Source organism: Benincasa hispida, chromosome 11 (genome assembly GCF_027475165.1).
Source record: "Benincasa hispida cultivar pf3 chromosome 11, pf3_genome.v1.1, whole genome shotgun sequence".
Lineage (NCBI taxonomy): Eukaryota > Viridiplantae > Streptophyta > Magnoliopsida > Cucurbitales > Cucurbitaceae > Benincasa > Benincasa hispida.
In genome coordinates, this window is record NC_143488.1 from 5,464,930 (window position 1) to 5,476,960 (window position 12,031).

The 12,031-nt window shown below is 28.6% G+C and overlaps 1 pseudogene; it reads left to right on the forward strand.

Moving 5' to 3' along the window:
* Window positions 1-2,437: 2,437 nt before the first annotated feature.
* Window positions 2,438-3,703, forward strand: LOC150032335 (uncharacterized; annotated as a pseudogene).
* Window positions 3,704-12,031: the final 8,328 nt, after the last annotated feature.

The following is a 12,031-nucleotide window of genomic DNA, read 5'->3' on the forward strand; positions in this document are numbered from 1 at the left end:
TTTTAGAAAACTTGCCAAAGTTGGGATTGTCACTTTTCCAAAGTTAGGGCTTTAATTTTAGAGAACTTGCAAGAACTTGCCACTTTTCTTTAATTAAATACTTGCCAAAGTTAGAGTCTAATTTGTTAGGGCTTTATGAACTAAGTAATGTTTTTCCAAAATTGGTTCAATTTTTAGTTATTGGAATTAATAATATGTTTAGCACATTAGAGCACGTGCACACCTTGGGTTCAATTTTTTGAGGTTCGATTACACCTTGGGTTCAATCTTTTTAGATGTGTTTGTCTTTGTTCTCTTGTATGTTTTGAGATTATCTGATTTGTCTTACTTTTTTTAGGTTGGAATGTTGTAGAGCTAGAAATGACAAGATGTATATATTAGGAACTTGTTTGTTTTCCACAACTTGTTTTTTACAGTTGATCATTGTTTATCATCTTTTCTTGTTTGAAATGTGGGAATTGTGAAAAACATAGTAGCAAGGATATTAGAGATCATTTATATGTCAATAGGATTGATGAAAGTTATAGAATTTTGTTTTGACATGGGGAAAAACCTCCTAACTCATCATTTTGTGGAGAATCTTCTAAGTTTGACACCCATATGTATGAAGAGACTGATGTTGGAAGTTTAAAAGAAATGGTTGAAGTTGGTCACGAGGAATATTCAAGAGATCTGAATGGATTTTAGAAGTTGTTTAATGATTCTAAAAAACCATTATACGAAGGGTGCAAAAAATACACTAAATTGTCTACATTAGTCAAATTGTATAATTTAAAAGTTAGATATGGATTAAGTGATACTAGTTTTTCAAAACTACTCAAAACCTTAAAGGAAATTTTGCCCACTAGCAATGAGCTCCCAAATTCAAGAAAACTTTAGGTGCCTTAGGAATGGAATATGAGAAGATTCATGTATGCCCTAATGATTGTTGTTTGTATAGAAAAGAATATGCAGATGCAATTGAATGTCCTGAATATGGTGAATCAATGTGGAAAAACGGGAAGGATACAAAATGTGGAAAAAAACAAATACCTTCAAAGGTGATATGGTACTTTCCACCAATTCTACGATTCAAAAGGCTTTTTAGAAGTATTGATTGTGCTAAAAACTTGACTTGGCACGTTGACAAAAGAATTGTAGATGGTAAATTACGACATCCAACAGACTCTTTTGCTTGGAAGTTAGTAGACTCTAAATGGCTAAACTTCGGTTCTGAACCTAGAAATCTTCATTTAGCGTTGTCAGCCGATGGAGTAAATCTACATGGTGAAATGAGTTCTAAATATAGTTGTTGGCCTGTAGTGATGGTTATTTATAATCTTCCACCATGGTTGTGTATGAAAAGAAAGTACATGATGCCATCAATGTTGATTTCGGGCCCAAAACAACCAGGGGACAACATTGGCACAAACTTAGCACCACTAATTGAAGTTTTAAAACTTTTATGGGAAAGTGGTGTTGAATATTATGATGCTTATCGAGAAGCACTATTCAACTTACGGTTAGTTTTATTGTGGACAATCAATGATTTTCCTGCATATGGTAACCTAAGTGGATGTTGTGTGAAAAGGTATAAGGTGTGTCCAATTTATGGAGACAATACGTCTTTTATTAGATTCAAATATGGGAAAATATGGCATGCCTTGGACTCGAAGATTTCTAGCACGAAATCATCCGTACTGGCACAAAAAAAAAAAATTCGTTTAACGGTAAAAAAAGAACTTGGTACAATTCCAGAACCACTGTCTGGAGAGGCTATATATTTAAAAATCAAAGATCTTAAATTTCCTAATGAAAAGAAGAACAATAAAAAACAAACAAACCATGAAAGAAAGTTCAAAGATTTTTTGGAACATGTTGTCTTCTTTTTTTCAGCTATCATACTGGAAAGATCTTCATATCAGACAGTGTTTAGATGTGATATACATTGAAAAAAAATGTTTGCATGAATATCTTAGGTATGCTTCTTGTTATTTCAGGGAAAAGTAAGGTGGATTGAATGCTAGACGTGATTTAGTTCATTTAAAAATTCGACCAGAGCTTGCACCTGTTAGTGGTGACAAAAAAATCTTCATTCCTTCCGCGTGTTATACTCTTATAAAGGAAGAAAATGTTGTGTTTTAAAGACATTGTCAGGAATAAAGGTTCCTGAAGGTTACTCTCCTAATATTAAAAACCTTGTGTCGATGACGTATTTAAAGCTTAATAGTTTAAAATCTCACGATTGTCATGTACTCTTACAACAATTATTTCCTATTGTGATAAGATCAGTGCTACCAAAATATGTTCGGTATGTCATAACTCGATTGTGTATATTTTTTTGAATTCGGTATGCAACAAGGTCCTAGATGTGTAACAATTAGAAAAGTTGGAAGAAGATATTCTACTTATATTATATTTATTGGAGAAGTATTTTCCTCCTTTATTTTTCACAATTATGGTGCATCTCACAATACACATAGTTAGAGAAGTCAAACTTTGTGGGCCGATATATCTATGATGGATGTATCCCTTTGGAAGATTCATGAAAGTCATTAAAACTCTGTGACAAATAGATATCGTCCAGAAGGTTGTATTGCTGAAAGTTATATAGTAGAAGAAGACATTGAATTTTGTTCTGATTTCCTGTCTGGAGTAGATCCTATTGGGGTTGGCATTCATAATTCACAAGACTGTTTAGACAATTCAAATATTGGTAGACCATTGTCCAAAGGAGTTTCTTTGAAACCTGAACAAGAACTTTTATATCAAGCTCATCAGTATGTTTTGGAAAATACAATTGATGTGCAACCATATTTAGAGTAAGTTTTTTCAATAATTTTGGTTTTATTTTTTCATTTATTTTTATGATATAAATCTAACTATACAATGATTCATCGTTCACTTCAAAGAAAACATATGATGGCTTTGCAATTGCAACATTGAAATAAGTACAAAAATCAGAAATGGATTCAAAAGGAACATGATCGGACTTTTATATCTTGGCTACGAGAAAAGATAAGATTTTCAACCTATTATTTTACATACACTTTTTAATGCCTGAGTTGGAATGGAAATTCTCATGGTAGGTTACAAATGAGCTTGAAATGAGAAATACTGAAGTTTCAGATAACTTGAGGTGGATTGCTCATGGTCCTCATCCTTTGGTGATTACGTATGATAGTTACGAAATTAATGGATGTCGCTATCACACAAAATCTTGTGATAAGGATTGAAGTGTACAAAATAGTGGAGTTAGTTTAGTTGCAAAAACGATGCAAGTGTCTAATTCAAAAGATAAAAATCCCATCATTCAAGATAATGGAGTGATACAAGAGATATGGGAACTAAATTATCATATGTTTAATGTTGTTGTGTTTAGATGTGATTGGGTTGAGAACAATAATGGTATTCAAATCGATGAGCTCGGTTTTGTCTTAGTTGATTTAAATAGGGTCACAGGTCTGATTCTTTTATACTAGCAACCCAAGCAAGATAAGTATTTTATGTTGAGGATCCAAGTGAAGTTAGATGGTAAATTATGCTTACCCCATCATAAAGAGACTGTGAAGATAGATATAATGACGACGAACTTGGAGATACAATATTACAAAGTCAAGGAATACCGAATGATATGTCAAATGTTGATGTACATAATGACTTGGATGAGAACATGTCAACATATGTACAATCGAATTGTGAAGACACATGGATACCTACATAAAATTTTATGGTTAGGTTATATATTATGTAATATGATAAACGTTTTTTTAGTTTATAATTTTTATCAATCATATTTGATTTTTTGTTTGCTTAATATGTATACAATGCTAATTGTTTCTTGAATTTGATTGCAGTTTTTGATTTATACACCAGATGGAGCATAGTACAGTGGGTGACAAAGATTTAGAGTTTGGTGACAAAGAAATAGTAGTTGTTAGGTCAAACGAAACCACCAATCAAAAGAAGAGAGAACGGGGAGCTATTATTATGTTTGATGTAACAAGTATTAGGAGTGCCAGAGAAAAGAAGTTTGTAGAATACAATGAAGATGGCGTACCCATTAGTAAAAATGGAACTAAGTTAAAGTCTTTCATTGGGTCCTCCACACATTATCATGTACCTATTATATATACATCTTGGAAACGTGTGCCTACTGAGTTGAAAGATGAGATATATAGTACAATTGAGGTATATATATTCAACTTTTTATCTTGATAATATTGTAGATGTATATGTAATGTTTTTACTAACTTTTCAATGTTTAGGCCGCCTTTGTAATTGATACGAGATCTAGGAAGGACATTATGAAAACTATAGGCATTAGCTTTTCGTTAGTTTAAGAATTGGTTAACAACAAAATACATTATGTCATTTAAAGATGAACCTCAACTTCTGATAAATCCACCAGAAAAGTATTCATTTATTGATCAAAGTCATTGGCAAGAGTTTGTAAGATCGAGATTGTGTGTAAAGTTTCAGGTAAATTATTAATTTAATTTTATAAATATTTGTTATGTCATTCCCTACTAATAATCATTACGTTTGTTTAGGAAAAAAGACGCTTGCAACAAGAACGTCGATCTAAGAATAAGTACAATCATCGAATTTTAAGAAAATGTTATGCTAACATTATTGAAAGACGGTAAGAATTTAATATATGTTCTCACGATTCCTAAATGTATCACAATATCTAATTTTTTCTTCATTTGAATGTAGAAGAAAGTATCTTTAAATGAAAGAGATTTTGATCGAGCTAACCTATGGAAGAAGGCTCGAGTTAATAAGAAGGGATAATATGACAATGAAGATGTTCAAGAAGTCGTCAATCGAATAGTAAGACAAGTATTAAATTTATATGAAGTATATGTATATAGCTTAATTATATTAAATTTCATTTCTTTTTAGGATGAGATCTCAAAGAATAATACCTATTGTGCCACAAACATTACTCCCCCAATGATATCTTAACACAAACTTTGGGTACTCAAGAAGCTCGTTTTCAAATGTCATCTTCTACGGCATTTTCTGGACATGAAAGTTGCTCCAAGCAATTTTTAGCAGATGAGATTTAATCTCAAGATAAACAAAAAGACAAGATGAAGACTGCATATGAAAAAAAACAGAAAGAGAAGATTAAGGTAGAGGAGATTAAGTCCCCAGAGAAACAAAGAGACAAGATAAGGGTGAATGTAAATTGCAACGCAGAAGATTTGAAAATCTTTAAGGTAAGTGACACTAATAAAATTAATTAAGTTCATCAAATGTCTAATTTTTCTGCTCTTTTGTTGCTGTGATTTTGCTGCATTAGGAGAAATCTTCAATGGAAATTACTAAGAAAAAAGAAGTTAGTGACTCAATTACATTGATTCTTCTGGTATCTTTGAAATCCATTCTTAGGTATGGTAAGAGGATAATGGCCAAAGAGTCTAGTATTTCTTTATAACTTCTAGTTGGACTTTTTGGCATCAGTCAAAAGAATTGTGTCTTGCAAGAGGACATAATTAATATTTGTAGGTGGCTTACATGGACATAAAAAGTGTAAATTGAAGTAGTTATTAAAAGAAGCTGTTAGTGCAAAAGTTCTAAAACTACTACCTACATGATTTTGATTATATTTTCATTAATTATTGAAGATCATATTTGTATGATTTTTGTGAATTTTTATATTAGTCTCAAACTATTAAGCTTATTTTAATTTGATTTTTAGGTTTTCAAAATGTCTATTTGAATCATGAATTTTTAAAGTGGACTATTTTCAACTTTTATAGTGTCCATTCTAGTTTGAAAAAATTATAACAATAATGATTTTGGTTCTGTTATAAATATTAGAATTACGATGATGTTCATAACCTCCATAGGTTACAAATTCATTCATTACCTTCCTTATTAATCTCCACAACTTTCTCTTGTATTCATTATTTTACAATCCTATAAATAGAGGTTGTAGAGATCATTTATAAACACAACAAAACTAAATTTACTATTTGTTTCCTCTAATTTCTTCTCTTCTACTTTTCTCTCTGCTTACTATTTTCTTTGTTCTTGTATTATTTTTATTATTGTTCTCGTTTTATAACAAATTCTTGATATATTTCTTGTTCTCAGTATTTTTTAATCTAATACACAGGTTTAAAAAGAAAAACATATGCTCAAGATAATATATTAGTATACATACTAGAAGATATGTTTAGTTTGTTTAGATCAAAATAATAATAAAACTCAAAATATTTCTGACTCAATCGTGGCAGTGTTTATGGTCTACTTGGCTGCTGAATCTTCCATGAGAAAGAGATTAAAAAGCATGGTCTGCAATTTTACAAAACTCCACCTTCTCTTAAGAAAAATAAAACTCAAAATATTTAATTATTATTTTTTTTAAGGAAACAAATGCCAAGCAACCCATTACAAAATAACATCATGATCGAGTCACAAGAGTATGGGAAATGCGCTAAATATTGTAACGTCTTGTAGGGGAAAAAGATACATCAATCTTCTCGTGTGTAATAACCACCTCTTTTTAAAGGCGTAAGAGTTAAAATAAGCATTTTGAAGCATGAAAAACGAAGAACTAAAATAAGCATTTTAAAGCTTGGGGAATTATAGTCAATATTTTGGAAGTTTATGATTAAAAGTAAAACAAATTTGGAAGTTTTGCTATAAAGTGAAACAATGTTCAAAGTTCAACTATTAAAATGAGATTTACTTTATGTGTTTAATTTAAGTAAAATCCATGTAGATGCATATGTGATTCCAATCCTTCCTCACAAAGTTCATAGAAAAATTCTATAGAACAAGAGGATCAATTAAGTATTCAATTTGGTAATTATTTAATTTTTTATTTTTGATTTTTAGAAAATTAAACTTATAAACATCACCTCAATTTCATCTAGTGTTAAGTTGTGATATCATGTACCTTTTTGAGATGTTTTCAAAATTCAAATTGAATTTTCTTTTTCGGTTTTCTATTTTGGAAAATTAATTAACTCATAAGCATTTTTTATTGTTATTATTTTTAATTTTCTTCTGACAATAATGGGAGCCTGTTTGATAATACCCCAATCAACCTAAAAAAAAAGATTGGAGTTGTTTAATAACCTTTCTTTCTTTAGGGTGATTGTTTTAAATGAAAAGACTATTGATCAAATATAGCAAAATATCACTCTTTATAAGTGATAGACAATAATAGACTCTAAATCTAATTTTACTATATTTGTAAATAATTCATCTCATTTTTCTATGTTTGAAAACAAATCTTTTTGTTATCTCTATTTTTTTATTTCCTTTTTCCTTTTTTCTCCCTTTTTTTTTAATATGGTTATTATTTAGAACCCATTGACAAAATATTTTCTTTTAAGTTATTGATTTTCGAAAATTAATCTTACAAAGATTACTCTTATTTCTTGTTTTATTATTTTGAAAACTTCATTTGTTTTCCAAATTTAGTTTGGAATTTAAATATGTATTTTTAAAAAGGTGTGAAGCTTATAAAAATGATGAAAAACATCCATAACTTTTTAAAATAGAATACCAAAAACAAAATAGTAATGAAACCCTAATAACCAATTAGGTTTTTAATTTTCTGTTTTTTATAAAAGATTTTGAAATCACATGTAAAATTTGAAAACAACAAAGATATTTCTTCTTTTCAAAAACAAATTTTCCTTACAATGCTCATTTTTCCCCTCTTCAACATATATCATTGCAACAAATTTCTCTTCCTAACTTTTTTTTCTCTAAGTTTTCTCTGAAAATTTTCTCTTTTTCTCTAAGATTTTTCAATTTTTCATAACTTTTTCTCTCTCTAAAACGTATCTATATTTAATTTTCATTTCTCCATTCAGTTCAAACATATCTATCCAATTTCTTTCTCTAAACTTCTATTTGGATGACATATATTGATTTATGGGTATAAATATTAATACTTCGTTAGGTAACCATTTGGTTTTTGGTTTTTGTTTTTTAAAATTAAGCTGAAATTTTTTCCTTTGTTATCTACTTTTTATCGTTAGTTTAAAAAACTAAGTCAAAATTTGAAAACTAAAAAAAGTAGCTTTTAGAAAGTTGTGTTTACTTTTAGAATGTGGCTAAAAATTCAACTATTGTACTTAAGAAAGATACAAATCATTATAAGAAATAAGGGAGAAAATAGACTTAATTAAAAAAAAAAATAAACGAAGTAGTTACCAAACGGTGCCTAAATATTTGAGATTTGAATGTCTAGATTTTAAACCACTGAAATAAGTATTTAATTAAATGCAAGAGACCAATTAATGTAGTCATCAATTAAATTTAGCATTATTTAATTTATTTTTCTATGAATACTTGATATTAATTAATTTATTAATTAAACCATATTTTTAAAGTTCATTCTCTAGGCATACCAACCATTACGCACGGTATTAAAAAATGGACACTACAAGAAAACCCCTTTACCGACGCTCCGAATCGCCGAAAAATGGTAAAAAATGCGTCAGGAGTTTAGTCGGGATAAATCAATTGGGAGACCATCTCCCGATGCACATATACACACCATCGAGAGTTACGACAACTCCCGACGCCTCTTGTACAATGTCGGGAGTTTATTACTCCCAATGGATGTATTTATCGTCGGGAGTTCTCTAATCTCTCGACAATATTACTGTCGTTGAGAGTTTAAGAGTTTGATTCACAGTTTCTAAAATCAAAGTCTCGACGATTGACTAGCCGTCGAAAGATAATAGAATTCATAACATTGTCGTCGGGAATTAGTACAATATCCAAACCTTTTGTTTTTTTTTTTATCTCAATAACCTTTTAGAACATTATTAAACAAATCAAACACATAAAGAATGAAATGTATTCACATACAAATAAACAAAAACAAAAACAAAGTTGATAGTATTCTTTATTACACAAAAGAGAGAAAAGTTGGCAAAGATAATCTATAAAACAAACCTGTCTTGATGAATACATAGAAAAAAGTGTGATGACATCTCCAAACGGCATCTCCAAACGGATCTTCAACATCATCTCCAAACAACATTTCCAAAACAATAGTTTACCCACAATTATATTAATTAGAGAACATTATTCTATATATGAAGATTAAATGTAAGAAGAACTCTCAACTCCTCATTTCAAAACTAATTTCAAACTCACCCCACACAACATTTAAAATTCATAAACTTCTATAAACAAACAAAAGCCATAAGATGAACCCTACAAATCCTACGAAAGAAAGAAAATCAACACACTTCCAAGACTACATGTTCTCAACATTAAACTTCCATAAACACACAAAAACCACAAGTTGAACTCCAAAATAAAGATAACTAATCTCAATCCATCCCACACAATATTCAAATTTTATTAACTTCCACAAACAAATAAAAGCCATGAGATGAATCCTACAATCCTACAAAACAAAGAAAATCAACACACTTCCAAGATTGCATGTTCTCAACCTTAAACCTCTATAAACATAGAAAGACCACAAGTTGAACTCCAGAAGAATAACTAATCTCAACCCATCCCATACAATATTGAAATTCATAAACTTTACAAACAAAACTTCAAAGTTTATTTTTCTCATTTATATTCATCTCTAACCTATAACTTTCTCTCCATTTGTCTAATAAAAAAAAAAACTACCTAAAATTTCTCATTTTATTCAACTCTTGTTTCTTTAAGGAGTTGCTTTGTATTTTAGACATGTGATAACCTATATTTTTGGATGCTCGAAATGATAGCTATCTAAATTAATTTCAGATGTCCAACATCTTTAGATAATTATATTTGTTCTAGGAAAATTTTGTAGATATATGAAAAAACTTGGATAATTATATTTGTTTTTGTAAACTTTTTACTTGAAAATATTTTGAATTTAGTAATTAAAGAATGCCCTTATTCATTCACTTAGAACTAATTTAATGTAATCTAAATTGATATAATATAGATGTTTTTAATAATTTGAGTTTTCTTTAAATTAATATAGTTTATATTATTTTATATGTTATTTTTCCTAATAAACTAATAATCTATAGTAATGTAGGATTTTTTATAAAGTAATATTAGTTTAAGTTAAAATTTGAATATCTTTCTAAAAAAATAAAAAAACAAATGATCATATATATAAAAGAGAAAAAAAGAAGGATAAAAGAGTAAAAAGAGTATATCTTCAATTTGAGAATCTCGAAAACTCATGTGTCAAGAGGACATCCAAAACTCTTTAGAAGTCTAGACATCTTACATCATTGTAAAACAAACACACTAACTCATATGCTCATTCAATAAAAATCTTGGACTCTCACCATACAAATTGCCCCTAAAATTTATTTATTTTCTCCAACTCTTCGCTTTTTTTCTCACTCTTTGTAACTAATATTTTTACCAAGTTTAACTAATATTCTCTAATTAATATTTTCTCAAATAACTTATTTACCATGTTTTACTTTTTTGTCTAAAACGTTTGCTCATCTCTTAGCTTTAACTTTTAAGGACTATTACAAATTTAGCAAATTAAATCCACAATATTAATAAATATAGTATAATGTAAAAGAATTTACAAATATAGTAAAATTTAATAATCAAACTTTCAGAGTCTATCAGTCTATCGTTGATAAGAGTCCATCAACAATGAAGTCTATCACTGATAAGAGTCTATCAATGATAGAGTCTATTACTTATAAGAGTCTATCAATAATGGAGTCTATCAATGATATAATTTTTCATTGATAGATTTTACTATATTTGCAATTATTTAAAAATATTGCTATATACTTAATTATTAACCTTAAGAATGCTACTCGTTCCAATTACCCTACTATCTAAAAGATCTAGAAAACTAAAACACATTAATTCTGTTTGGCCATTGGAAAATATTTTATTTTTTAATTTTAACTTTTGAAAATTAAGCTTGCAAACACTATTCTCACCTATAATTGTTTTTCTAAATAGTTTTTGGAATTTGGAGTTTGATTAAGATTTCAAATATTTCTTTAAAAAAGAAAAGAAAAGAAAAGAAAATGATGGTAAAAAAATGGAGAGAAAACGATCCCAAGTTTTTTTTTAAAAAAAATAGAAAACTAAAACAACATGATTATGAACAATATTTCAAGAAAAAGAAAAAGTATGGTTGTCTTGTTTTCTTTAGAAACAACATAAATAAATAAATAAATAAAAGAATAGTTATAAAACATATATGTTTTTTTTTTTGTTTTTAAAAACTGAAAATTAAAAGAGAAATAAAAAACTGTAATGGTTATCTAATAGAGTAGTCACTTTTAAAACTTTTTTTTCCCTTAAAATTTTGCTAGTTATTCAATCATTTTCTTGAAAAATATGGAAGTTAGTAAAAAAAAAAAAATGATAGAAAGCAAACACAGTTTTCAAAAATCGAAATAATAATCAAACGAAATGAGGTAAGTAGTTCAGTTTTTAAGGTAATAAATTAAAGGATGGTTATTGGAACTCCGTGGTTCATATGATTAGAACACAACAATAGAATTTTTAAAGTGTCATAAAAAATTCCCTAACTTTTTGGGATGGTATTATAACTACAGTAGCTTTCTAGAATAAGAAGTCTAAGACTTTGTATAATTATGATATACTTCTATCTCCTTTAATTAGAAGGCTTTTCTACAATTAAGTTCTTAAGTACTCTTAAAAAAAAGTAATTAAATTAAAGGAGGTGCTTCCAAGACTGTATCATATGTTGATTTAATTGGTTTTCTTTACGTACTTTTGGATAGCTTAAACAATATTAAGATATGAGTTAGTAAAATATTATTCAGATTCAATATATTATTACCATTTTATATCTATTAAAGATGATTGAATCGTCATTTGTCCCATGTTCAAGTTCCTGAACTTATAAACGTCTCTCGGGTATGTACAAGATCAATTTGTTAGCATACTTGTGGGAGTAACAAATTTATGTGAATGAGTACTCATGGAGGGGTGGGTCTGATGACTTCGAATTTGGATGCCAATGAGTTTTCAATCAGAAAAGACCTTCATTTCTCAAAGTTATTATTATTATTATCATTTGAAGTATAGAACTATTCAAAAT